The sequence below is a fragment of the Canis lupus genome, chromosome 5 (genome assembly GCF_048164855.1).
Source record: "Canis lupus baileyi chromosome 5, mCanLup2.hap1, whole genome shotgun sequence".
Classification (NCBI taxonomy): domain Eukaryota; kingdom Metazoa; phylum Chordata; class Mammalia; order Carnivora; family Canidae; genus Canis; species Canis lupus.
Window position 1 is genome coordinate 37809614 of NC_132842.1, and position 26408 is coordinate 37836021.

General features: G+C 44.6%; 1 long non-coding RNA gene across 3 annotated transcripts; it reads left to right on the top strand.

Annotated features, from left to right (window-relative positions):
- The first annotated feature begins 3775 nt into the window (after window positions 1–3775).
- Window positions 3776–14762, top strand: LOC140632944 (uncharacterized). Of its 3 annotated transcripts, none has more exons than XR_012030589.1 (4): window positions 3776–3912; window positions 7899–8016; window positions 9050–9150; window positions 14491–14760. It is a non-coding gene; the product is annotated as an uncharacterized lncRNA (long non-coding RNA). The 3 variants fall into 3 exon arrangements; XR_012030591.1 differs by lacking the exon at window positions 14491–14760 and adding an exon at window positions 11557–11729; XR_012030590.1 differs by having other exon boundaries at window positions 3789–3939; window positions 14491–14762.
- The last annotated feature ends 11646 nt before the right edge of the window (window positions 14763–26408 follow it).

The window sequence follows — 26408 nt, forward strand, 5'->3', positions numbered from 1 at the left end:
ATTTTGGAAGACACCTAAGAGAATATTTTCCCCTTATTTTTTTGTTTTTTTCTAAATACAAGTCTAGTATTTGTATATACATGTAAAGTAAATATGATAAAATATGTACGCTTGTTGAATCTAAGTGGTTAATATAAGGATGTTCCTTGATTTATTCTTTCAACATTTGTTTCATTCAAAAATACTCATAATGAAAAGTTGGGAAATAAAAATAGAGGAGTAAGATTAGACTTGAATCTGTATTCCTTCATTTAATAAGTATGGGCCTTGAGGCAATTACAAAAACCTTTTGAGACTCATATTTCCCCTCTATAAAATGGAGATAACAAGGGGGCACCTGGGTGGCTCAGTTAGTTGAGCGTTTGCCTTTGGCTCAGATGATGATCCCGGGGTCCTGGGATTGAGTCCCACATTGGGCTCTCTGCTCAGCAAGGAGTCTGCTTCTCCTTCTCCCTCTGTAGCTCCCCCTGCTTGTGGTCTCTCTCTCTTGTGGTCAAATAAATAAATAAAGTCTTTTTTAAAAAATAAAATGGAGGGATCCCTGGGTGGCGCAGCGGTTTAGCTCCTGCCTTTGGCTCAGGGCGCGATCCTGGAGACCCGGGATCGAATCCCACGTCGGGCTCCCGGTGCATGGAGCCTGCTTCTCCCTTTGCCTATGTCTCTGCCTCTCTCTCTCTCTCTCTCTCTCTCTGTGTGACTATCATAAATAAATAAAAATTAAAAAAAAAACTTAAAAAAATTAAAAAAAATAAAATGGAGATAACAATAGTACTTACCTCATAGAGGTGTTGTAAAGATTAAGTAAGATCATTTATGTCATGCCCTTCATGCCCTTAATCCAATGCGTAGTGCATAAGGGCTCAGTGAGTTGACTTTGCCCACAAATAGCAACAACACAGAGGAACTTTCTTTGGCTTCATTCCCTATTAGCCTCATCCTTGGTCAGAAGCTGACTCCTCAGTCAGCCAGAAAATTTGTATGAGGGCTGGATGTCTTCTCTTTGCTCCTCCAAATCCAACCTCTCGCTTCTCTGTCCTGCTCTATGACTTGAAGTGCTGGCCAGGGTGGACCACTGCACCTAGGCTCCACTTCCCTCTGGTTTTTGGTTCTGTTCAGCCAATGGGAAGCATCAGCAGGGGACTGAAGAGAGGTGAAAGAGTGAGCTAGGTTGCCTTGGGTGGATACCATTCCTCCTCTGACCCCTTCAGGCCTAGGGACGTGTGGGATCCACTTTGGCTGGCCCTGGAATACTACACTACCTCTTGTTGTTCTTCTTCAGGTTTGTACATAGAACCTTTATTAAACTGTTATTGATCCAGTTTGAGTATTCTCCCTATTTCCTCCCAGAACTCTGACTGATACAGGGTCTACTATGTGCCAATCATCTTGCCAGATTCTGAGGGATATCACAATTAGTAAAACAGAATTAGTCCTATCCCTTCTGGAGGTCATTGTGTGTTCACCTCAGACCAGTCACCTTGGGGATTTCCGAGGTGATACTGAGCCCCCCATTCCAGTGGACTAGTGTACACAACAAGACAAGCACCACTTCCCTACTTCTACCCCCTCAACACACATACACGGAGAAATCTGACTTGTACCCAGGGATATCTTGGCCTGCCCCAGATCCTCAGACCAACAAACCAAGAGAAATGTTGGCTGTGCCCCCTTTTTCTCTACTCTGTGTGTCTGGTTGCCTAAGAGCTCAACAAAACCTCCTTAAATGTCAGAGGTATACTTACTACAGGCAAACAAATGTGGTAACACTTAGCAGGATGCTGTGTGCAGCACTAGGCTTCATTAAATCAAGTTTGTGGTAAAAAGAACTCAGAAAGCACATTTGTGTAAGACAATAGGATTAGATTATGTTCTCAGATGTTTCCTTGAGTCTTCTAATATCTGTGTAAATGATCCCCAGATGAGACTAGGATTTAACACCTTTGAGAAGCTGGGTGTATAAACTCAGGGCCTTGTGTGTCTACTCTGAGAATGGTTTTCCCACTCTCACTGCAAACATGAAGAGGTGGACATCATTTGTGGGCAAAATTTATTTGCAACAGTTTGGACAAGTAAATGCAACAGTTCCCACTCTGGTCCTGAGCATGCTATGCTCAATGAATCCTTTGTTCTCCCTTTTGGGGAGCTCCTCAAGATGGGACCTGTATTTTTGTCCCAACACAGTAGACTAGTACACAGCTGATGAGATGTGAATTATCTCCTGGTTTTGTAGCTCGGAAAGGATCCTCTCAGGGAGCCCAGTGACATAATGAAAAAACCTTCCTGGGTGGTGCTTCTCTAGGACCTCAGAAATCTGAAACATATGGAGAGTTTGTCTGCACTTGGGTCCCATCCCCTGGCTCCATGTGTTGGCTGCAAGGTTGCGATTATAACTCCTAAGTATGAGCCTCACCCAGAGGTTCCTCTGCATTTGTGGTGAGCATATGGACAAATGGAAAATAAACAGCCCAAGGAATTTCTGGTTTGGGAGCTGGCTCACAATCAGATGTTACAGAAAAGGGAGCATTCAGGGCAAGTGGAACTTTTCTAAGTATATTGTAAGCCAGGAGAGAGATTCCTTCCTGTAGACAGCTGCCCCCAGGAGGAATGGCCCCATGATGACACCTGATATTTATTGAGCATTTATATTCCATGCCTGGCTCTGGGCCAAGCCCTTGACACATTTTTTTTTAATTGGAGCCTCATAACAATCCCTGTGATAATTAACTGTTACCCTTAATGGTAATGGTTATCTCAGTAATAAAACCACATTTTACAGATGAGGATACTCAGAAGGCTAGGAAACATTCTACTGTGGTTATACACTTCGCAAATGGGTAGAAACAAGCCTTGAACCCAGTCCTAGTTAGTAGTAAAAATCTTCCTCCTAATTACTGTATCATACCACAGCACTCCTGGCTGCATTGCCGAAAGGGGCTTTTTTTTTTTTTTTCTCACATAGACCTGATGCACAGATAAGAGCAGAAAGCAAGGAAAGATCTACCTCTTAGGACATAAGCTTCATAAGGACAGGAATCTTTGTTTAATTCACTGCTGTATCCCCAGTAACCGGCACATTGTTATTGGCTATTTGTCGCCTAACTTTAGTTACCACACCTCTGGCCTGTGAGTGTGTGGGGGTGATGACTATGATAGAGGAAACCGATTTTGGTTAGCAACCTACCCTATGCAGCTGAGGCCCTGGGAGTCTATGAGCTGGGGTCGGGTTCAGATTTTATTTAAAAAAATTTTAAACATTTTATTTATTTATTAGAGAGTGAGACAGCATGAACAAGGAGGAGGGGCAGAGGGAGAAGCAGCTCCCCGCTGAGCAGGAGCCCCTATGAGATGCTCGGGCTATCCGGCTATCAAGCGGAAGGCAGCAGCATAACTGACTGAGCCACCCAGGCGTCCCAAACAGGGGCCCCGGGGGTTCAGATTTTAAATCTTGGTTGTGGCTATGGTGTGCAAGAAAGAATGCTACAGAGAGCTGAGAGGCAAGCAGGGGCTGGCCACAGGTGGTAGCCTTGGGGTCCCCCTGTCCCCAGTCTGCAGACTGAAGGGGTAGAGGGTGGGGACTGGAAAGAGAGGGGTGGGGGAAATCTAGGGAAAGGAGGGAGGGAGAAGACACGACAACTGTTCGGGAGATTGAAAGGCCCCAGTCAGTGCAGCTCCGGCAGGTCAGACAGACTCTCAAGGCGCCTCCTTCCTCCGGCTCCTTCTCCCATTGTTGGGCAGTCTGGGTGAGAACAATGGGAATGGAATCCTTTTCCCCTCCTGCCTGGCGGGGCTGGGCCCACTTCCTCCTGGCCCCCCAAAAGGAATGCTTTCTTGTCTGGCTGTGTGGGACCCTCAGGGAAGAATGGCAGTGGAGGCTCCCCAGGGATGAAGGCTCTGTGGCTTGAGCTGATGACAGTTGAGTTTGGAGCAGGGAGGAGGCAGGTGTGGAGGATCTTTTCAGAATTCCTCTTGGGTTTCTAAGGAGTATTTCTGCTCTTTTTCCTCACTCATTATGGGGGCTCTGTTGGGAGGTGCTAAGTCAGTTAGGGCTCTTGCTGACTTAGGGAGCACGCCACTCAAGCAAATCTGTGAATCAGAGGGAAGGGGCCAACAGTCCCAGTGAAGCCCTTTGAGACAGGTTAGCGGGATCTGGGTGTCATCCTGGGTAGGACCGTGAGCCACCCGAACCCTATTCCTGGCCTCCCAATAGTCTGGAAGCCACTGCATTTTGTGTGAAACAGTTTCATTGCCATACCTCTTAGAAGGCACTTAGACACAGTTGCATTCTAATTTCTGCTGGTGTTGGCAGCAATGGGTTGGCATGAGCAGAGGACACTGAGGTTTGCATTTCAGATTTAGAAAACACAGAAACTGCTCTTGCTTTTTCTCCTCTCTTTTGACAGTCTCAAAGCAGTTGTTTGATTTCTCCCTTGCTTGGGGGAATGGATACCCATCACCTATATACCCTGGGTGTGACCAACAAGATATCAGGAATGGCCTGTGAAGATCAGACTCTGCCCTGGTTCCATTTCTCACTCCAGGGTTCAGGACCCTTGGGGACTTGTCATATCTCCCCCAACTTTCCAGAAAACCTTCTTCCAGTGTAAGGCTAGAAGAAGGTGAGAGAGGAATCCCCTGTGGCCCATAGTAGCATCAGCGTGGGAGTCTGAGTTGAGCCTGAATTGAGCTAACCAAGGGGAGGGAAGGGTAGTCAGGCCCTTAGCCTGTCTGAGGGGATACCACCTAATTTAACCAGTATATTTTATTGTTGAAATTAGGAAAGGGGGGTCGGTGAGGATGGGGTCAGAGGAGAGTGTCTCCCTGAGTTGGGGGAACCATTGGGAAATATGGAAGAAAATATGTTTGGAAGGTCTGGGTGAGTGTCTGGGTACTCAGCTATGGAACCCAGGGAAGGAGACATACTAATGACACAGTAATGAGAGCTGACAAGTATTGAGCTCTTTAGGGAACTAATTACTACACTTAGCTCGCCTGGCTGCCAGCCTTCTGGGGAACCCATGCAGAGCAGAGGGCTAGGGTGTGTCTCTGCACAGGGTATATAAACATCGATTTAATCCCACTGTTGTCTGCTGTGTTGCTGCCCCCAGGAAACAGACACTCTGTGTTTCCTTCTTCAGAGAGTAAACCTCCAGTGTCCTGTGGGCCAGCCTCAGGGAGGGCAGACCTGGGACCTCCCGGGGAATGGGAAGGAATGGGATCTGGCTGCACTGTCAACAGCCTTTCAACCCATTCTCCTGCGTGTAGGCTCCATCTTTGCCCCCGCTTCCAGAGATACTTGGTGCTGTCCCTCCTGAACCTACACCGTTGGCTTAGGGCTCAACTTTCTGGGGCCTGCAAAATTAGTGACCACTAGTTCATCTGCTTTCTAGCTTTCATTTTCTTTCTTTTTTTTTTCTTTTTAAGTCTTCATTTATTTTTTTTCCAGTATAGTTAGCATACAGTATCATATTATCTTCAGGTATACAAGGTATTGATTCAACAATTCTGCACATTACTCAGTGTTCATCAAGATGTGAATATTCCTTCTTTCTTTTTCTTGGTGCTAGGATATTTTATTTCTTTTTGCTGTTGTCCTTCAAGGTTTATGTATTTCAAAAAAAAAATCTGTTTTGTTTTGGTGGGCTTTGGTATTTTTTTGTTTTTTTAAGATTTTATTTATTCATGAGAGACCCAAAGAGAGAGGCAGAGACACAGGCAGAGGGAGAAGCAGGCTCTATGCAGGGAGCCCAACGTGCAACTCGATCCCCGGTCTCCAGGATCAGGCCCTGGGCTGAAGGCGGCGCTAAACCGCTAAACTGCTGAGCCACCGGGGTGCTCTTTGGTGTGTTAAATACATGTGTTCAATCCTCCATCTTTTGCTGGATGGAATTTATCCAGTTGGTAGATTTATCCCTTTATGAGTCATCTAAAGCTTTCAGGCTTTGAGTAGCAAAAATGTCCTGGCCCTTAAACACATTTCAGTTTGCAGGTTAATTTTGCAAGTAAGTCAGTGTATGTTCTTTCTCTTGGCTCAGCTCTCACTATTTTTCCCTACAAATTTTGGAGCCCCAAGCCTGGTTTGCCATCCTTAGAACTTGGTACAGATATGTCTATGTCTATGCCTGACTGAATGACTTTTTTTTTTTTTAATTTTTAAAATTTTTTGAGAGAGAAGTGACCCAAGGGCAGGGGGAGAGGCAGAGGGAAAGAGAATCTCAAGCGGGCTCCCTGCTGAGTGCAGAGCCCAATATGGGGCTCAATCTTACCACCCTGAGATCACAACCTGAGCCAAACCAAAAATGGAAGGCCTAACTGCATAAGCTACCCAGGCATCCCTGGTGGCATGACTTCTGAATTAGCCCATATCTTTTTTTTTTAATATATATTTTATTTATTTATTTGTGAGAGACACACAGAGAGAGGAAGAGACTTAGGTAGAGGGAGAAGCAGGCTTCCTGCAGGGAGCCTGATGCAGGACTCCATCCCAGGACCCTGGGATCACGACCTGAGCTGAGCCACCCAGGTGTTCCTAGCTAGCCCATATCTTAAGGAAGCTTTCATCTGAGAAGAACCAGCACATTGGCAAGATTAATTTTCATAAGCCTATACTTTATTTGTTGATTTTTTAAATTAAAGATTTATTTATTTATTTATTTATTTATTTATTTATTCATGAGAGACACACATAGAGAGGCAGAGACATAGGCAGAGGGAGAAGCAGGCTCCATGCAGGGAGCCCAATGTGGGACTCGATCCCGGGTCCCCAGGATCATGTCCTGGGCTGAAGGCAGGCGCTAAACTGCTGAGCCATGCAGGTATCTCTCTTTATTAATTTTTATTATAATTCTATACAAAGATGTCACAAAATCTATACAAGTTTGCACTCTACACACAAAGAAGAAATACTGCTTTACCCAGCTTTAATCCCACAACCTTATATACCCTGAGTACCTTCTTCCAATCACTCCCTCCCAGAAATAATCACTATTTTGGTTAATCACTTGCTTTTCTTTATAGCTTGACTATCTGTGCATGGAAACCTAAATAATACATTGTTTCCTTTTGAAATGTATATAAAGTGCTGGCTTCAGCAGCACATATACTGAAATGTATATAAATAGAATCATATTTATAGTTTTCTCTGATTTGCCTCTTCACTCACCATTTCTTTGAGATTCATTCAAGTTGACCCATGTTGTTGCAGTTCATTCATTTGATTATAATGTTCCATTGTAAGGTAACTCCACAATTTATTCTACTGTTGATGAATATTAGGTTTCCTCTTTTTACTCTTTCAAACAACAGAGGTGGGGCTATAGTGAGGCAAGAGAGACACTGTTATTTTCCTGTAGCTGTCTTAGCAAATGACCACAAATGGGATGGTTTAAAACAACAGAAATTTATTCTCTCTCAGTTGTGGAGATTGGAAGTCTGTAATTAAGATGTCTTCAGGGCCACATTCCATTTAAAGCGTCCAGGAGAAGATCCTTTCTTGCTTTTTGTAGCTTCTGATGGCTCCAGGTGTTGCTTGGCTTATGGCTGGTGGCTCTATCACTCCAGTCCCTGCCTCTGTCTTCACATGACCTTCCCTTTCTTTCCGAGTGTCTCTGTTCTGTGTATTTCCCATAAGGTTGCTTATTACTGAATTTGGGCCCACCCATATTATCCTGAATGATCTCATCTCCAGATCTTTAACTTAATTACATCTTCAAAGACTTTTTTTTCCAAATAAGATCTCATTCAGAGGTGTTAAGACATGTGCCTGTCTTTTGGGGAGCCACTATTCAAGCCCTACCCCCGTAGACATCATGGGTGCAATATTAGAGGCACCAGGCTTTAGCAACCTTGAGCCGAATGCCACCTTTCCTTTTGTGCCCTCAGAGCCTCTCTTCCTCCCTCAGGCCCTGGATCTGCCTAACAGCTCTGCTAAGAACCTCTGTATATGTCGCCTGGAACCCTTGGGCAGGAGTTTATCTGGGATACCTAACACACAAGTGGAATTGCTGAATGATAGAAAATGTGCGTATTAATCTTTGTTAGGTAAGGCCAAACTTTTTTCAAAAGGGTATTACCAGTTTATGTTACCATCAGCAGTAGATGGCAGTTCCTGATGCTCCACATTTTGTTCAGGACCTGGATTGACCAACTTTCTATTTGTAGTCAGTGTAGTGGGTACAAAGGAGTAGGAGTGGTAAGACCTGGTGAGAGGGGCTCTTGGATGGCTCAGTCAGTTAAGTGGTTGACTTCAGCTCAGGTCATGATCTCAGGGTCCTGGGATTGAGCCTCACATAGAGCCCTATGCAGAGCCGGAGCCACTCCTTGACTCCATGCTCAGCAGGGTGTCTGCTTGTCCCTCTTCCTCTCCTTCTGCCCCTCCTCTCTGCTTGTGCTCTCTCTCTCTCTCAAATACATAAAATCTTTAAGAAAAAAAAGAAAATGTGATGTGAGAGAGTATCCCATCCAAGCTTTAATGTGCATTTCTCTGATGACTAATGAGGCTGAGCATATTTTTACATGTTGATATGCTGTTTGTGTTTCTTCTTCTGTGAAATACTTGCTTAAGGCTTTTGCTCATGTTATTTATTTATTTATTTATTTATTTATTTATTTATTTATTTATTTATGAGAGAGAGTGTGTGTGTGAGGGTAGGGAAAGAGAAAATCTTTAGCAGGCTCCATACCCAGCAAAAGCCCAACAAGGGGTTCAGTCTCACAACCCTGAGACCCTGAGATCATGACCTGAGATAAAAATGAAGAGTTGGATATTTAATCACCTGTGCTATGTAGGCACCTCTAATTTATTTTTGATTTTTCCTTTTGATTTATAGAAGTGCTTTATATACTCTCTAAATTAATCCTTAAATCATTCCTATTATCTTTTCTCTTTTTCAAATGTGGTTGTTTTTATTAGTTGTTTCCTTTATCATTTGGGTGTTTTATTTTGTTTTGTTTTGGTTTTTTAGAGAAAGAACACACGCATACAAATAGGTGAGGGGGCAAAGGGGAAGAGGGAGAGAGATAATCTTTTTTTTCTTTTTCTTTTTTTGAATAGAGAGAACCTTAAGCAGGCTCACGCAGAGCCACACAAGGACTCAGTCTCACCACCCTGAGATCACAACCTGAGCTGAAATCAAGAGTCTGGTGCTTAACCAAGTGAGCCACCCAGGTCCCCCTGGGCTTTTTGTTCTTTGTTAGAAACTCCTCTCAATCCTTGAGCATATAAAAATATTTCATTATGTTGTCTTTTTAAAAAGATTTATTTATTTATTTTAGAGAGTGAGAGTGAGCACGTTTGAGAGGGAGAGAGAAAATTTCAAGCAGACTCCCTCCTGAGTGTGGAGCCTGACATGGGGCTTGACTGATCTCATAACTGGTGAGATCATGTCCTGAGCCAAAATCAAGAGGTGGGGATCCCTGGGTGGCGCAGCGGTTTGGTGCCTGCCTTTGGCCCAGGGCGCGATCCTGGAGACCCGGGATCGAATCCCACGTCAGGCTCCCGGTGCATGGAGCCTGCTTCTCCCTCTGCCTGTGTCTCTGCCTCTCTCTCTCTCTCTCTCTCTGTGACTATCATAAATAAAAAAAAAAACAAAAACAAAAACAAAAAAAACAAAATCAAGAGGTGGATGCTTAACTGACTGAGCCACCCAAGTGCCCCTCTTTATGTTGCCTTTTAAGGATTTTATTTTATTTTTTTTAAGATTTTATTTACTATTCATGAGAGACACAGAGAGAGGCAGAGACTTAGGCAGAGGGAGAAGCAGGCTGTCTATGGGAAGCCCAATAGGGACTCAATCCCAGGACCTGGGATCATGACCTGAGCCAAAGGCAGATGCTCAACCACTGAACCACCCAAGGGTCCCAGGATTTTATAGTTTTATCTTTCAGATTGAAGTCCCAGGATGGATTTTTTGGTATATAATATGAGGCAGGAATGCAATTTCACTTATTTCTGTGTAATTAACCAGTTGTCTCAGCACCATTTATTAGTCCAGGATTTATCTGCTCTCTGAAGTATCTTCTTCTTGGTCAATAAATCAAACTTCATGTGAACATGAATGTTGTTCTAGGTTCTCTGTTCTGTTCAGTTAGTCCATTCGTCTGTCCTTGTTCCAATGAACACTGTCTTTATTACTCCATTTTTAACCATAAATCATGGTATCTGGTTGAATAAGTCCGCACCAACTTACTTGTTTTAACAAGTGTCTTGGCTTTCTTGGATAGTTGCTCTACCATATACATTTTTGAAACAGCTTTTCAAGTCCTTAAAAGTATTTGTTGGGGTTTTAATAGGCATTACATTAAAGGTATAGGTGAGTTTTGCTAGAATTGATGTAATTATGATTTTGAATTTTCTTATCTGAAAACATTTTGTCTCCATTTATTTAGCTGTTTGTGTCATTTGAAGTTTAATTATTTTCCACAGAAGGTTTACATATCTTTTCTTGATTTATTCCTACATATTTAAAACATTTTTAGCGGCCTTTAGAAATGGGTGTCTTGGGCAGCTTGGGTGGCTCAGTGGTTTAGCGCCACCTTCAGCCCAGGTAGTGATCCTGGAGACCTGGGATCGAGTCCCATGTCAGGCTCCCTGCATGGAGCCTGCTTCTCCCTCTGCCTGTGTCTGTGCCTCTCTCTGTGTCTCTCATGAATAAATAAATAAAATTTTAAAAAATAGGAATGGGTGTCTTTTTCAGAAAATGACTTTCTTTTTTAAAAAAGATTTTATTTATTTGAGAGAGCTTGAGAGAGAGCATGAGTGGCGGGGAAGGGCACTGGGAAAGGGAGAAGCTGACTCCCCACCAAGCAGGGAGCACAACATGAGACCATGAGACTCAATTCCAGGACCCCAGGATCGTGACTTGAGCCAAAGGCAGACACTTAACTGACTGAGCCATCCAGGCACTCCACATTTCTTTTTTTTTTTAATAATTTTAAATTTTATTTAAAAAACATATTTATTTTAGAGAGAGCAAGCCTATGTGAGAGTGGGGTGAGGGGCACAGAGAGAGAATCTCAAGCAGATTATACCCCCTGAGCACAGAGCCTAACACAGGGCTCCATCTCATGACCCTGAGATCATAATCTCAGTTGAAATCAAGAGCTGGGACACTCAACTGACTGTGCCACCCAAGTATCCCAAGAAAATTGTATTTCTAAGTGATTATTGCTGATGAAATAAAATATATGATTTTTAAATTTAGCAATAATTACAGATCTCTCTTATTAGTTCAAATATTATATCTCTATATTATTTGGAGGTTTTAATGTAGCTCTTCATCAAAGAAACTTCCTTGAGACAAAAAAAAAAAAAAGATCCTTATGCCTCAGTTGAAAAAAAGAGCTAAAATTGGTGGAGGTTCAACCAAAGTGAGATATAAATGATCAGGAGTCTCATCTCCTCAGTCTGTCTTTGCCCAGCCTTCGAGGCACCCCTGATATACCACTTACTCCACAGAGCACATGTTCTGTCTACTACCTTTGTATTAGTCTGCTCAGGCTGCCATTATAAACTACTACAGAATGGTTGGCTTATATGACAGAAATTTCTTTTCTTCACAGCTCTGAAGGCTAAGACCTAAGATCAAGGTGCCAGCAGTGTTGGTTTCTGGTGAGACCTCTCTCTTCCTGGGCCTTTTTGATGTGTCCTCATATGGTCCCTTCCTCTGTGTAAACACGAGAAGAGAATGAGCTGGTGTCTCTTCCTCTTCTTATGAAGACACTAATTCTACTGGTGTAAGGTCCGACCCTTATGACCTCATTTAACCTTTTTTACCTCCTGATAGGCCCTATCTCCAAATACAGTCATATTGAAGGTTAGGACTTTGATGTAAGAATTGGGGGGGGGGGGGGGAGACACGGTTCAGTTCCTAACATCTTCCAGTCTTCCAGATGGAGTCACTGAGTCTCCTTAAAGGTCGATGATTCCTCCTAGCACATGTTGAAATTGGGAGCTGAAATTAAACCAGAGGCACCGACACAGATGTTCTGGTGACCTGCTGGCTGAGTGATGTCTAGAACTTAGCAGGGACCTCCTGGGCTCTGCTCAGAACCGAGGACTCCACCTGTGCCCTGAGATGGATGGGAAGCTCCAGGAGCACCTGTGTGAAGCACTGCTTGCATGGACAGTACCATGGATGTTGGCCATTTTTTACAAGGGGCTTAATGAGCTGAAGTAGAAGAGCTGAGCTGACCCTGTGTGGTGACCATGGTCCATGCATGTGGGACTCGGGAACACGCATGGGGGTCAGGGAGCTTTATGACTGCTGTTGCAAAGCAGAGGAGTCTCAAGGTAGCAGGCCTTTGGGGTTGGCTGTAGTCCCTCACTTTTATCAAGTTCTTTCCGTGTCCCGGCTGTTCCAACTGCTTTATAAACCTATCTTGTGGGACCCTCTGCCTCTCCTGTGAGATAGGAGCTCATGTCAGCCCTTAGTGTGACACATCTAGGAGTGGTGGGGCTGCCAGGCCTGGGGTTATTTGGCTCCAACGTTCGTGCCCTAATGCTGTGCCCTACTGCTTGGGTCCTCCCCATCTCTTCCTTGAAGCTCTTTTCTTCTTTGAGGAGAGAGAACAGCTTCTGGGTGATGCTGCTGGGCTGACCAGGCATCTTTCCACAGCCTGGTCAGGTTTGGATGTTTCTCATCTCCAGGAGGAAAGATTGGGAAGTTAAATGTATGTCATTGTTCTTCAGGCCCATCAGGGAGCCAAGCAGATCAAACTGGGTGGGGGCAGGGGGCTGGAATGTCCCAGGCTGCCTTTTCCCAAGTTGAGGAGCGGAAGCCATGACAGCTAAGAGGATTTGTGGAAATTCCTCCGCACATTGTTACCAGGCAGAGGAAGTGTTTTAGAGTGGAGTTCTCAATTTCTGCCCTGGGGAGCCAGAGCTAGTTTCCGCTTCTGAAACTTGTTTGTGGGAACGTGAAGGGGCTGTTTCAGATCCTCAGTGTGGGGGGTTCCACATACACTCCCCATAGGTGAAGGGGGCAAGGGGGTGCAGTGAGCTGGAGTGTGTTCCTCTTCCTTTTCCTTCAACTTTGAGGTGGATGGCTCAGAGCCGAAGCAAAAGAACAGAAACATTTTTTCCAGGCCTGCTGGTATTTGTTTCTGGCAGCATCAGCACAAGCAGATTAGAGAAATAAGTTGCATTTTTTAGTCTGTGTTCACCCTCTGGACTGGACCTCCTCACACTCCGTCTGTGTGGCCCTCCACACCCACTAGTCCATCCTAGAGAGATGGTTAGGCCTAACATCCCTGACATGGCTGTCCGAACTCTGCCAGCTGGTGAGTCAACTCCCACTGTCTTGGGAAGGTTGTAATGAACCCACCAGGAAAGATCTACATGCATCTCTACATGTGTCTACATACAGGGACACCCAGTTACAGTTGTACATGCGTGTGCTTAAGTGTGTCCAATGACTGCTTGTTCCCTTTCTACAGCTGTCCCTGTCCCTGCTTCCTCTGGCTCTCCTCTGTGATGCAGGAGCACTCTGGGAGGGTTCTCAACAGGACCCTGGAGGAAGGGGAGGCTAGCATGGGTTCCCCCTGGAAAGTCTTGCTGGAAGCCAGATGCTGAGGTCTGTACCTGGCTGCTCCACTCAGGCCCTGCCAGGAATGCACTTCTCCAGAAAATCACTTTTGAGAGATGACACAGACCTGGAGGGGAAGGAGAGGCTTGTGGGGCTACAAGGTCTTTCTTAGCCTCTGCACTCTCTCTGGTTGGGAAGTGAGAGTAGTCCAGCTTGGCTGAACAAACCAAGTGGGAGTAACCAGACTGTGAAAGAACTTTTACAGGATGAACTAACTGAGCAGGTGGTGCTTGCTTGTCTGCCTTTCTTTTTCCCTCCCTCTCTTCCCTCTTTTGTCCTTCCTCTCTTCCTTCCCCTCTTACCCTCCCCTCCTCTCCTTTCCTTCTCTCCTTCCCCTGTCTTCTTCCCTTCCTTCCTTTCCTCCTCCTTCTACCCCCTCCCTCACCTCCTCTCCTCTCCCCTCTTTCCCCTCCTCCTTCCCTTCCCTCTTTCCTTTTTCAGCTTTCTTTCTTCCTCTTATCCATCTTGGAAAAAGAGCACCACGCACTCCTCCCTTTTAATTTCTCATTGTATCTGGCTCAGTGTAAGCACCAAGATTAGAGGATATGACAAGCCACAGCCTGTGAATCCAAGGACTACAAAGTATCTCTCCCCTTCATAAATTCCACCTCTAGGTGAAGGCACCTATGTGGCTCAGTGGTTGAGCATTTGGTTCAGGTCGTGATCCCAGGGTCCTGGGATCGAGTCCTGCATCTGGCTCCCCATAGAGAGCCTGCTTCTCCCTCTGCCTATGTCCCTGCCTCTCTCTGTATCTCTCATAAATAAATAAATAAATAAATAAATAAATAAATAAATAAAATCTTAAACCAAACAACAACAACAACAAAAAACTCCACCTCTGGGTAAGACTTTAGGATGGCTGGAGATGAGCCTGTCCTTTCAGCCTGTCATCTCTTTCCTTCTCTTGCAGTGAGGAAAAGGCTATTGCAAAGCCCAAGCAACAGGCTAAGGACTGAGGATGCCTAAGAGAAATGGAATTTGCGGTCATATGTCAAGCAGCATATTCCATTTGGACGAATTATTATTTCAGAGTTAACAGAGTTGTATGTATGTGTGTATGTGTTTTAATGGTTTACATCCATAAGACTTCTGGGAAAGGGACAGTTTCCCAACGTGTAAAATATGAATTTTTCAGAGTCAACATTCCTAATGCTTAAATACACTTTAGGACTATGAAAACTTCATGTACAATGATATGTTGTTATGAACTAAATCGTACTGAGCAGTTAGTTGTAAGAGGGCATTTTATGTTTTATTTTTATTTCCATGCGTGGTTTATTTTTGCACTGACATTTTATTATAATTTCTTCCTACAGTAGGTGAAGTGCTTGGGAAGTTAATTTAAACCAGCCTGACTCTCTGTGTGTTTTTTAATATTTGTTTAAGCTTTTATTGAGCTTGTCAGGCCAGTCAGTGTGCAAAAATGCAGCCGAAAACCCCTTTTTCCTTCTGCGGTGCCTGCCCATTAATACTAGGTGGTGACAACAAGATTCGCGCACACTTCAAATGGGGGATTATTCGGGGTTTTCAAGGAAATTTGAGCCACCTGTTTCAGAAACCTCTTAGTGACTTAGCAGGATTTTGAAGAGTGTCTCCCTCCTCAGCTGTCACTCAGAGTTGCAGCTCCTCTGGCCCCCTCTGACCCGGCTGGGCCCTGCAGGGGCAGTTTGCCTCACTGGTTGGCAGCCTGTGCTCGAGATGTCTTCCCAGCTTGTGGCTTGGCCTCAGCCTGGGCCAGTGAAGCAGCTGCCATCTATCTGCCTCTGGGGAACTTTCCAGATCCACAGCAGGCTGGCTTCCCCTCCTTTTGGGCTGCCCAGTCTGGATCTGTTTATCATGGACAGCAGAACGACATGGGATCACCTTGAGGAAGTGGGTTGTGAGAGCCGATTGTGTGGCCTACGTGTCGAGGAGCCACGCTACCCACAGAATTTGGCCAAGGGAGAAATAGAAAGTCAACATTTTCCAGCAGGCTGAGGAGCAGCTGGGCATTTCTGGAGCCCACGAATCACTGGTGAAAGGGTCTTTGTGGTGGCAAAAGCAGAAAGGTGCTCAAGGGGGCACAGTGTGATCTTGGCCAGGCTTAGGAAAGACCCCCTCCTCAAACAAGAAGTTTCCTGGCCCACAGTCCAAACTCTTCATCCAATGTAAGCTAAAGAGTAGGCTAAACTCACAGCATGTTACGCTGGAAGGAGCCTTAGTGAAGAGCTAGACCAGTGCTTCTCAAAGTGTGTTGCTAGGTCAGCAGCTGAAAACTTGTTAGAAATACTAATTTTCAGACGCCTTTCCAGGCTTGCCGAATCAGAAACTCTGGGGGTGGGACCTAGTGGTCTCTGTTGTTTGAAGCCCTTTAGGTGATTTTGATGTAGAGGGCAGTTTGAGAACCGCTGGTCTAATTCAGCCCAATCATTTGATTGGGAGGACTGAGGCCCAGGGATGATTAGGAAGAAGGAGAGTAACATGTATACCAGCACTCAGTTTGTGGCAGAACCAGGACAAGTTCTCCCAGGCTGGATTTCTTTTTGCCCCTTCTTCCCCTGATGGTTCAGATAGGACAAAGCTGTGATTTCTGAAATCCCACCAGTTTCCATAGTTGATCTGTCCTCCCTCCCTGGGATGGCTTGATCCTCTGCTGACCATATACCCATCAGCAGGCTCCAGGTGGGATCTATTCTTCTTCTGTCAGACATGTTGATCATTCAGATTTTGGCTTTTTGGTCAGTGTTGTGAACCAGAGAGCTAGAATTCTGACTTTAAGAAAAGACCAGTCCCTCACAAGTTGAGTTGGCTAAGTTCTGATTCCTGCCTTGTTGCGTTCTCTTCTAAAGGAGGGCTCTGGGGATCCCTGGGTGGCGCAGCGGTTTGGCGCCTGCCTTTGGCCCAGGGCGCGATCCTGGAGACCCGGGATCGAATCCCACGTCAGGCTCCCGGTGCATGGAGCCTGCTTCTCCCTCTGCCTGTGTCTCTGCCTCTCTCTCTCTCTCTGTGACTATCATAAATAAATTAAAAAAAAAAAAAATAAAGGAGGGCTCTGTGCCTATCACTTCTACTGAGTGAAAAGCACATTTTGTTCCATGTGACAGTGTCCCATGGTCACTGGTAAGGATCCAGGAACAGGCCTCTGACTGAAGGGGAGGGGGCCGGCCACAGACTGGTCAGGAATCTGTAAGAATGGTAGACTTGAAAAGATGGTCTGGGCCAGTCAGAATCATTCCATGAGAGTTGAGAATTGGAAAGCTTTGAAGCCAGGGCCGTTAGTAATGGGGACCAAAGCTGAAAGGGTGTTTGAGATTGCAGGATGTAGAAGTCTAGGTAGCCTGGAGGAGCCTTGTGCAAGCTGAGGGGAAGCAGAGCCAGTTGAGGACAGCAGGCAGTGGAAGGAGGACAGAGAGGAGACAGGGAGAAGCAGAGACCCATTAGAAAGATCTGCACTTATAGTTTTAGTTCTATAAAGGCCTGATTTCTCTGCGACTTACATCTCTGGCATCCAACACATTGCCTGTTCTGTCCTGACCACAAAAATCCTTTGCTTGAGCTAACCTGGGTGGGTCTCTTTTCCTTGCCACTCAGGGTGCTAGATCAGGGATTGACATCATTTTCTATAGCGGGCAGATAGTAAATATTTTAGGTTTGCCAGCCTAATTTTAGCCTTGCAACATAGTCTGTTCAAACCACTCACTGCTGCCTTTGTGGAGTGAAAGCAGTCATAGACAATATGTAAATAAATGGGCATAGCTGTCTGTGTTCCAATAAAACTTTGTTTTCAAAAACTGCTAACCAGCTAGCTCTTAAGCTGAAGTTTGTCACCTGCTATGCTGGATTAAAATTTCAGTGTCGCATCAGGGTGCTTGGGTGGCCACAGTTAAGCATCTGACTCTTGGTTTCAGGTTAGGTCATGATCTCAGCGTTGTGAGGTGGAGCCCTGCATCCAGCTCCATGCTCAGTGTAGAGTCTACTTGAGATTCTCTCTCCTTCTCCCTGCCCCTCTTGCTTGTGTGCTGTACATGCTCTCTCTCTCTCAAATAAATACATAAATCTTTAAAAATAAAAAATAAATACAATTTTAGTGTCACATGGACTTGGGGTAGAAAATCTAATTCTTTACAAAGACTAAAAATGTCCTCCTATCCCTTTGAATTCAGCCCAGATCTCCTTTGACTGTCGGTTAAGAGTGAGTGGAATATGGGCCACATATTCCACTCTGTATCCTCTTTTCTCACAGGGCTCTTTGCTTCCCCAGGCTGACCAGCTACCCCCTGAGTCATGGTAGGAGCCCCAAACCCCAAAGTTGGTAGGAGTCAGGATTACCTAAGTGGCAGACTAAGCATATGCATAAGGTACCTGCAAAACAAGTACTTTCTAGACTCAGCTTCCGTGAAATTTCACAAAATGAAAATCTAGGAGGAAACCTTGTTATTTCAACATATTTATGAGTGTTGTAGTATTCTGAAACATCAAATAAAATATTTAAATTACATTTCCATAATTACTAACATGGCACAGGGTTTAAAAAATAGGCAATGGTTGAGATGCCTGGTTGGGTCAGTCAATAGAGCAGGTGATTCTTTATCTCAGGGTTAGGAATTCAAGCCCCACACTGGGCATAGAGCTTTCTTTAAAAAAATTAAAAACAAAACAAAACAACTGGGAGTGGTGGAGACTGGCAAACAGGTATGAAGAGGTAATGGATGCCCTGTCTAAAGTCGGTGACAGCCAGTACTCCGCTCTGGTTCACTGTTCCCTTTAAAAATACAAGCCATCTGACACTGGGTTTTCAATTCTTGGATATTTGAATTATTTCTTTCTTTCTTTTTTTTTTCCTAAGATTTTGTTTTTCAGTAATCTCTACACCCAGTGTGAGCTCAAACTCAAAACGCTGAGATCGCATGTTCTACTGATTGAGTCAGCCTGGTGCCCCTATATTATTTTAAATTTGAAAACTTCTGGCTTTTTACTATTGGTAACGAATTTAAATTTGGAAATAAAGGGCAGCCCCGGTGGCTCAGCGGTTTAGCGCCACCTTCAGCCCAGGGCCTGATCCTGGAGACCGGGGATTGAGTCCCACGTCAGGCTCCTGCTTTTCCCTCTGCCTGTGTCTCTGCCTCTCTCTCTGTGTCTCTTGTGAATAAATAAATGAAATCTTTTTTAAATAAATAAATTTGGAAAAAAAGTTGTTCTTAGCTAATAATATCTGCAAGTCAGATTCAACTCATGGGTTTATCCTTTCCCCCATGTCCTTGTTGGATTGAGCTTCCTTTGACCCGTTCACCTCACCCCTTAGAGAAGGAAAGCCCTGCATTTGTGTCTGAGCTCTGGGGAAGGAAACTGAGTCCAGAAAGAATAGGTGACTCGCTTATTATTTACTAATAGAACCAGAATTGAGCTGTAACTATACAGGCTCCCAGTTTTTACTTGAAACTTGCCCTGTGCTTCAAGCTGAAGCTGGCCTTTCAGACACTTTTCTCCACTCACTCACGCTTCCACTTCTGGCTGTGTTCACCGTGGTATCCGCCTGTGGTTGCTGTAGTTGGCAGGAGGGGCTCTGAGAAACCAGAAGAGTTGGTAGGATACATTTCATAAGTCAGAACATGAGCTGGGATCTCGTCCTGAGACCTGAGCTGCTCTCTGTTTGCCCTTTAGGGACATTTTGGGGAACAGACCTTTCCCTGGTCCTCATACAGAGTCACTCCAGGGTGAATCATAGGTTGTTTTTTTCAAATCCAAGAGTATGTTTTCTTCCTAAGGCCATAACAGGAAGAGATACTGTTTGCGAAACAAAAATTGTTAGAGTTTAATAAGACAAGAGACTAAAAAAACATGGACACAACTTCTGGAGGTGTGTGTGGACATTCTTTATCCAGAGAATCGTAAAGATACACTTTAAGATGAAATCAGGGCAGTTTGGAGGCCAGGGGATAGATCCTTTGAGGACCCCTTCCAGATAATGTCAGCTCTGGGTACAGGTTGGGGTCAAGTCCATGTAGACTGATGTAGCTACTCTGAAAGCATGTCTCTGGCTGTACACAGGAGCCAAATGAAAGTTTTTGGATTACCCAAAATGGTTGGTTTGTGTTTTTTTTACTATTATTATTTTTTAAGTGATCTTCATGCCCAGTGTGGGACTTGAACTCACAACCATGAGATCGAGAGTCACGTGCTTTTATGACTGAGCCAGCCACGTGTTCCTTCAGTGTTTGTTTTTTATTTTTTTAATCCTACTGAGCAGTGAACTCTTTATTTAGATATTTAGTCTTCAAGACTTATAAACATCTAGATTTTTTTTTTTTTTAAGATTTTATTTATTTATTCATGAGAGACACAGAGACATAGGCAGAGGGAGAAGCAGGCTCCCCACGGGGAGCCCAACACAGGACTCAATCCCAGAACTCCAGGATCACACCCTGAGCCGAAGGCAGACGCTAAACCGCTGAGCCACTGGGGCTGCCCCAGTGTTTGGTTTTAATGCAGGCGTCAGCTTCCTTCCATTAGGCCAGGTCAGCCTGTTATTATCAGTATTGGTTCAGTAACTGCAAGTCATCAATCTATTTCTCTGTGGCTGGTATAAGTGGTGTTTGGAGTCAGATAGTCTAGGTTCTAATTTTAACTCTACTACTTTTAGCCTTGTCGCTTTGGCAAATTATTTCAGCTCCCTGTACCTCAGCTCTCCCATCTGTAGAATGGGAACAATAGTATCTACCTCATAAGGTTCTTGTGACATTAAAGTGAAAAATGCATTTTTTCAATCCTAAGTAATTATTTAGCTTCTGCTTCTAGGTGCTGGAAATTTAGTAGAGAACTAGACAGGCAATACTTTTGCTCTTGAGATGCTAACATTCTCCCGTGTGCTCAGCAAATATTAGGGTGCCGCTCTTATTGATGGTGTTATGTTGATGCTGCTGCTGTTGCTGTTCTCACCACCTCAGTCATAGAGAGAGGGAGAGATAATCCCATTCTCTGACTTGTTAGTTTTCCTAAATAAGTGTTCTCTGGAAGATTCATTCTTCACTGTGACTTCTCAGTGTCTGCTCGGTGTCAGAGACAAGCTCCCAGAATACTTGGACATTGATGCTTCTTTGTTCAGGAAGTACAGTTTAACTAAAAAAATAATAATAATAAATAAGAAGTAAGGTTTTACTCCCCTCCTTTTGAGTGTGGGTTATTAAGTTATTTCTAACAAACGGCATGTGGTCTGAAGTCGGTGACCTCTAAAGGGGTGTATAACCTCTAAAGCAGATTCTAAAAGGCAATGTCATTTCCCTGTTGCACTGGCTGGGCTCACACCCTTGGTGGGGAAGCTACTGGCCATGTTGTGAAAAGGATACTTCAACAGCCTTAGGGAATAGCTCACACAGTAAGGAACTTAAGCCTCTGGCCAGTATCTAGCGAGCATCTGAAGTCTCTTGATAACAGTTTTGTCAGTGAGCTGTCTTGGAAGAGCACCTTCCATCTCCAGTCAGGCTGTCAGATGCATCATAACCATAACCTCAGAAGAGACCCTGGATCGGAACTGTACAGTTTCAATTGCTTCCAGATTCTTGACCCACAGAAGCTGCAACAGAATAAATGTTAATTGTTCTGGCCACTAAATTTTGAGGTAATTTGTTATGATAGCAGTAGATAACTAAACATTACCTTTACCTAGTACAGACTTTGGAGGAAGATTCTTTCCAAGTATTGGGATGCAAGTGTATTGAGTTATTTATATATCAGAATCTCAGTGGATTTCCACATTAGTACAAAGAGAAAATAAGAGAGTAGCAGAAGCTAGAAGATCTTGAGTGTAGTTGCAGACCTCATAATTTCACTGGCACGGAAGTCACCCACTCAGATTGAAATCAGAATGCTACAGAGTTTGTGCAGCATGACAGATTGATACTAATTGTATATTCCTGAGCATATCTGCATGAGCTGGAGATGTAAAGGAAAGGATTTCAAAGATTCCATTTCTGTGTGAGGAGATGGTGCCCAGTGTAATCGAGTTTTGCACTGATTCTGTTTGCTTGGTGATAATGTTGTCATAGCCAAAGGACTCCACCATCAAGAGAGGAAAGTGCCTCCGGAGTTGGCAGGGAAATACTTTTCTAGGGATGGGGGAAGATAGAAGCTGCAAGAAAGTGATAGATGAGTGCTGAAGCAATGACTCAGCTTTTTCTCCAACTGGGCAGCATCCACCAGCCTCTGGCTTCTCTAAAGCCTCCCCTCTCCGCCTCTGCTATTTGGTCCAGAATTAGGCTACTCAGCATCAATCTCTTCCTGGAGCAGGAGACCCCCTTTTTTCCCTTCCTCTGTCCCTTACTCCTTATCTGTGATGATCAATTTTATGTCAGCTTGACTGGGCCACAGGATAACCAGATGTTGGCCACAGATCATTCAGGGTGTATCTGTAAAGGAGTTTTTGGATAGGATTAACATTTGAATCCTTATACAGCAGATTGCCTTCCTGAATGTGAAGGAGTCTCATCCAATCAATTGAAGATCTGAATAGAACCAGAAAAGCCAGATAAGAATATCCTCTTCTTGCCTAACTGAATGAGCTGGGATATTGCTGTTTTCCAAGCCTTTGGACTCAGACAAAACAAGCAGCCCTCCTTGGATCTTGAGCCTGCCAGCTTTGGGACTAGAATTTATATCACTAGTTCTCCTGGCACTCAGGCCTTCTTCAGATTCAGACTGGAAATACACATCGGTTCTCCAGAGTCATCAGCATGGCGACTGCAGATCTTGGGACTTTTCAGTCTCCATAATCATGTGAACCATTTTTTTTTTTGTAATTAATCTCTTTCTATATAAGTATATACATCCTACTGGTTCTGTTTCTCTGGAGAAGCCTAAAATACTACCCATCTAGACCATCTACTTTTCTCCATCTCTGCGCTCACTTCCTGCCCTGGTCCACCATGATCCCTCATGTGCATCACCACTTTAGTCTCCTCGTTGGTCTCTGTAGTGGGGGAATTGTGCCCCCCCCAACTTTCCTGACCCCTGATACCTGTGAATGTTACCTATATGAAAAACAGGTCTTTTAAAATGTAATGAAAGTTAAGGATCTCAAGATGAGATCATCTGGATGGCCCTAAATTCAACAAAAAAGTGTCCTAAAAGTAAAGGAGAAGTGCAGGGACACCAAGGAGAAGACACAGAGAGAAGAACATGTGAAGACAGAAGCAGAGATGGACATTATGCCAGCACAAGCCAAGGAGCGCCTGGGGCCACCAGGTACTGGGAGACGAAATTCTCCCTTGGAGCTTCCAGAGAGAGTACAGTCCTGCTGACACCTTGATTTTGGACGTGTGCCCTCCAGACTGTGAGGGAATAAGTTTCTGTTGCTTCAAGCCACCCAGTTTGTGGTAATGTGTTATGGCAGCCCTGCAAACTGATCCGGTCAGTCGCCTCCTTCTGCTCTTGACCCACTGTGATCCAGCAACCAGAGTGATCTTTGAGAAATACAAATCCCATAATTTCTACTAAAAATACCAGAGTGTGTGTGTGCAACCACATTTAGAATAAAATACAAACCCCTACCCATAGCCTACAAAGCCCAGCTAGGCCCAGCCCTTACTGTCTCTGGGCTCTGACAGCTCTCACGACAGCCAGCCCCCACCACTCCCCCCCCCCACTCCCCCCCCCCCCCCCCCCCGGCCCAGCCCACTCCTGTTACAGTCCTTGTCCTAAAGCTTACTGAGCTCTCTCCTCCCTCAGGTCTTTGCAATGGCCCTTCACACTTTGGTTCTTTGTCACCCTTCAGATCTCCATTTAAATGTTCCCATCCCAGAGAGAACCTCCCTGCCACATCTAAAATGCTTGTTACCATACCCCTGTGCTACCCATATTGTCACCACGTTTGTTTCCTTTGTACTTTCTTGCCCTGTTTGAAATTAACTTGTTTATGTTAACTGCCCTCACCACGGAAGCAGGGACCGTGGGTGCTCTGATTCCCAGTGGGTCTCCCGCATCCAGAATAGTGCACAGAGTAGCTTTTGACAAATTCTTGTAGATGCATGCTTGCATGAGTTGCTTCCTTCTGTTCACTCATTCACTCAATAACTGTATATTGAGCACTTACTTAGTGCCAAGCATGTATCAGAACCAAGTTCAGTGACAACTGTCAGGTGTTTTTTCCTTTTAAACTTAAATTTTAAGTATTACTCTCTTCTTTTTTTAAAGATTTTATTTACTCATTTGAGAGAGAGCACTAGTAGGAGGGAAGGGCAGAGGAAGAGGGAGAAGCAGATTCCCCACCAACCAGGGACCCTGAAGTGGCTCGATCGCAGGACCCTGAGATCATGACCTGAGCTGAAGGCAGACACTTAACCTACTGAGCCATCCATGCACCTCAATGTTAAGTATTTCTTAAATTAGGTAATAATTTCAATGGAATAAAATTTCAGAAGTAACCCAGCTATTCAGCTAAAGCCTCTGTGCTAGTTACTCAGGTATTATCTCTCAGTTCCAAACTTTTCAGTTTTTGAATGTGGTCACTTGGGCTCTGTGTAATGTGTTTCTGCTTTGGTAGCTGCCTCAGGTGAGACTTTCCCAACAGCAGTGTCAGGGAGATTGTAAGGCCAAAGGTGAAGAAACTTACTCCTTCTGTGGCCTTCCGACTGCTTCCTATACTGTGAACATCCCCAATCCCCCAGCCTTACTTATTCATCTTGGCATCCTGAAGCAGCAGCTGAAACCAATTTGAAGTTTTTCTACCCTGAGCTTCATTGCACCCCTCTGAGAGACAACAGCACCAGACATGAGTGCAGCTCCTCAGGTAGTGCATGACAGGAGGTCCCTTCCCCCCTTGGCCAACAAGTCAGTTTCTTGCGTGTCCTCTAGAGAGTAACTGTGTTTTTTGAGTCAATCTTTCTAAATATGAAGATAAAAATCACCAAACTTTGTCAATAATTAAGGTAATAGTAACTGACTTTGTGATTAGTACCAGACTCTGGATTAAGAACTACTTCATTAGGGATCCCTGGGTGGCGCAGCGGTTTGGCGCCTGCCTTTGGCCCAGGGCGTGATCCTGGAGACCCGGGATCGAATCCCACGTCGGGCTTCCGGTGCATGGAGCCTGCCTCTTTCTCTGCCTATGTCTCTGCCTCTCTCTCTCTCTCTGTGACTATCATAAATAAATAAAAATTAAAAAAATTTTTTTAAATGTTTAGGGCAGCCCCGGTGGCCCAGCGGTTTAACGCCACCTTCAGCCCAGGGCGAGATCCTGGAGACCCGGGATCGAATCCCACGTCAGGCTCCCAGTGCATGGAGCCTGCTTCTCCCTCTGCCTGTGTCTCTGCCTCTCTCTCTTTCTCTCTGTATGACTATCATAAATAAATTTTTAAAAAAAATTAAAAAAAAAAAGAACTACTTCATCAAATGGGAAAAGTTAGGCAAAGAGTGATTAAATATCTCATCCAGGTCACATAGTTCCTGCATGTCAGAGCCAGTGTTTGAATCCAGGCTTACTGGCTCCAGCATCCTCACATGGGTCTGCTCCACAACATTGCCTCCACTGTGGTGGTGGTGTCCCGAGTGTAGACTAGAAATCTTGACTCCTATTTCCTGGCTTGTATCCTTGAACACATTATCTAATGTCTGGGCCTTATTCCCAACATCTACAAAATAAGTAAAAATAAATACCTTCCCCATAGGGCTTTTCTAAGATGAAGCAAGACAATATGTGGAAGCATCTAATATAGTTTGCAGCATGTAGTCCTTACCCCATAAACGCTCTTATAATTAACATTATCACTTTTCTTTGCTTATTTACTCAGTCTGTATCTGTTTTCCCCTGTTTTAACACTTCTAGGCAGTGGTGTGCTGGTGAATGTTCCAACAATGGGCTTTCTGAAAGTAAAACAAAGGCCTCATTAGTCATTTTTACTGATTTCTGTAGCGTTAATGCTCCCAGCACAGCCAATTTCAAGCTACCATTATGATGGCAGCTGGCTTTCCAGTTTCCTGAAAAGTTAACATTCTGCTTTTGGGAGCTGGTACAAGGAGATCTCCCACTCCACCCCATGTAGGGGTCTTGGTGAGAAATCTAGAATTGGAACGTTCTTTGATGAGAACCTTCAAAAACATCCACATTGCCAAACAAACAAAAGCATCCACAATTACCAATGCTTAGGGTTCAGGAAGGTGAATCTGAACTACTGAGAAGCTCCTGACTTCTGTTCATGTGTTCATGCATTCAGTAGATACTGTTGAGCTCCTGCTGTTTGCTGCCTCTGGAAGCAAGAATGAAAACCTGCAGCTGCCCTGTTGAATGGGCTTTGTCCTGGGCTGTGCTCAGGTTCCTGTCCAGGGAGCGTCCTTTCCCTCCTCAGCCCACCCTTCCTTCCTGTCCACACACCAGCATCTGTACAGGGAACTGTCCCCTGAAGCTGAACTTCTGTCCCCTGTGGGATCCTCTGCACACGCAAGCTGTGCCTCTCCACTCCTTAGTGCCCAGGTGGTTTTGGGGACTCTCATATTTGTCTGATGAACTGTTTGTTTACCTGACCTCTTTCCTTCTGTCTTTAAAACCTTTCATTTACTGTGCCATTGATCTCTCTGCCCCAAGTACAGTATCACTCACCAGACAGCAGGTCCACAACAGACCAGATGAGGACCCAAGAGGCTGATGTGGTGATGTGTAGTGATTTATAGCAAGTGATTTATAGCAAGTTACATGAAACTGGGCTCAGAACTCAGCTCTGTCATTTGCCAGTGATGTGCAGTTGGGACTAGCAAGGTGACTAATTTTTTTTTTTATGAACGTTTTTTTTTTTAAAGATTTTATTTATTTATTTATAGAGACAGAGAGAGAGAGAGGCAGAGACACAGGCAGAGGGAGAAGCA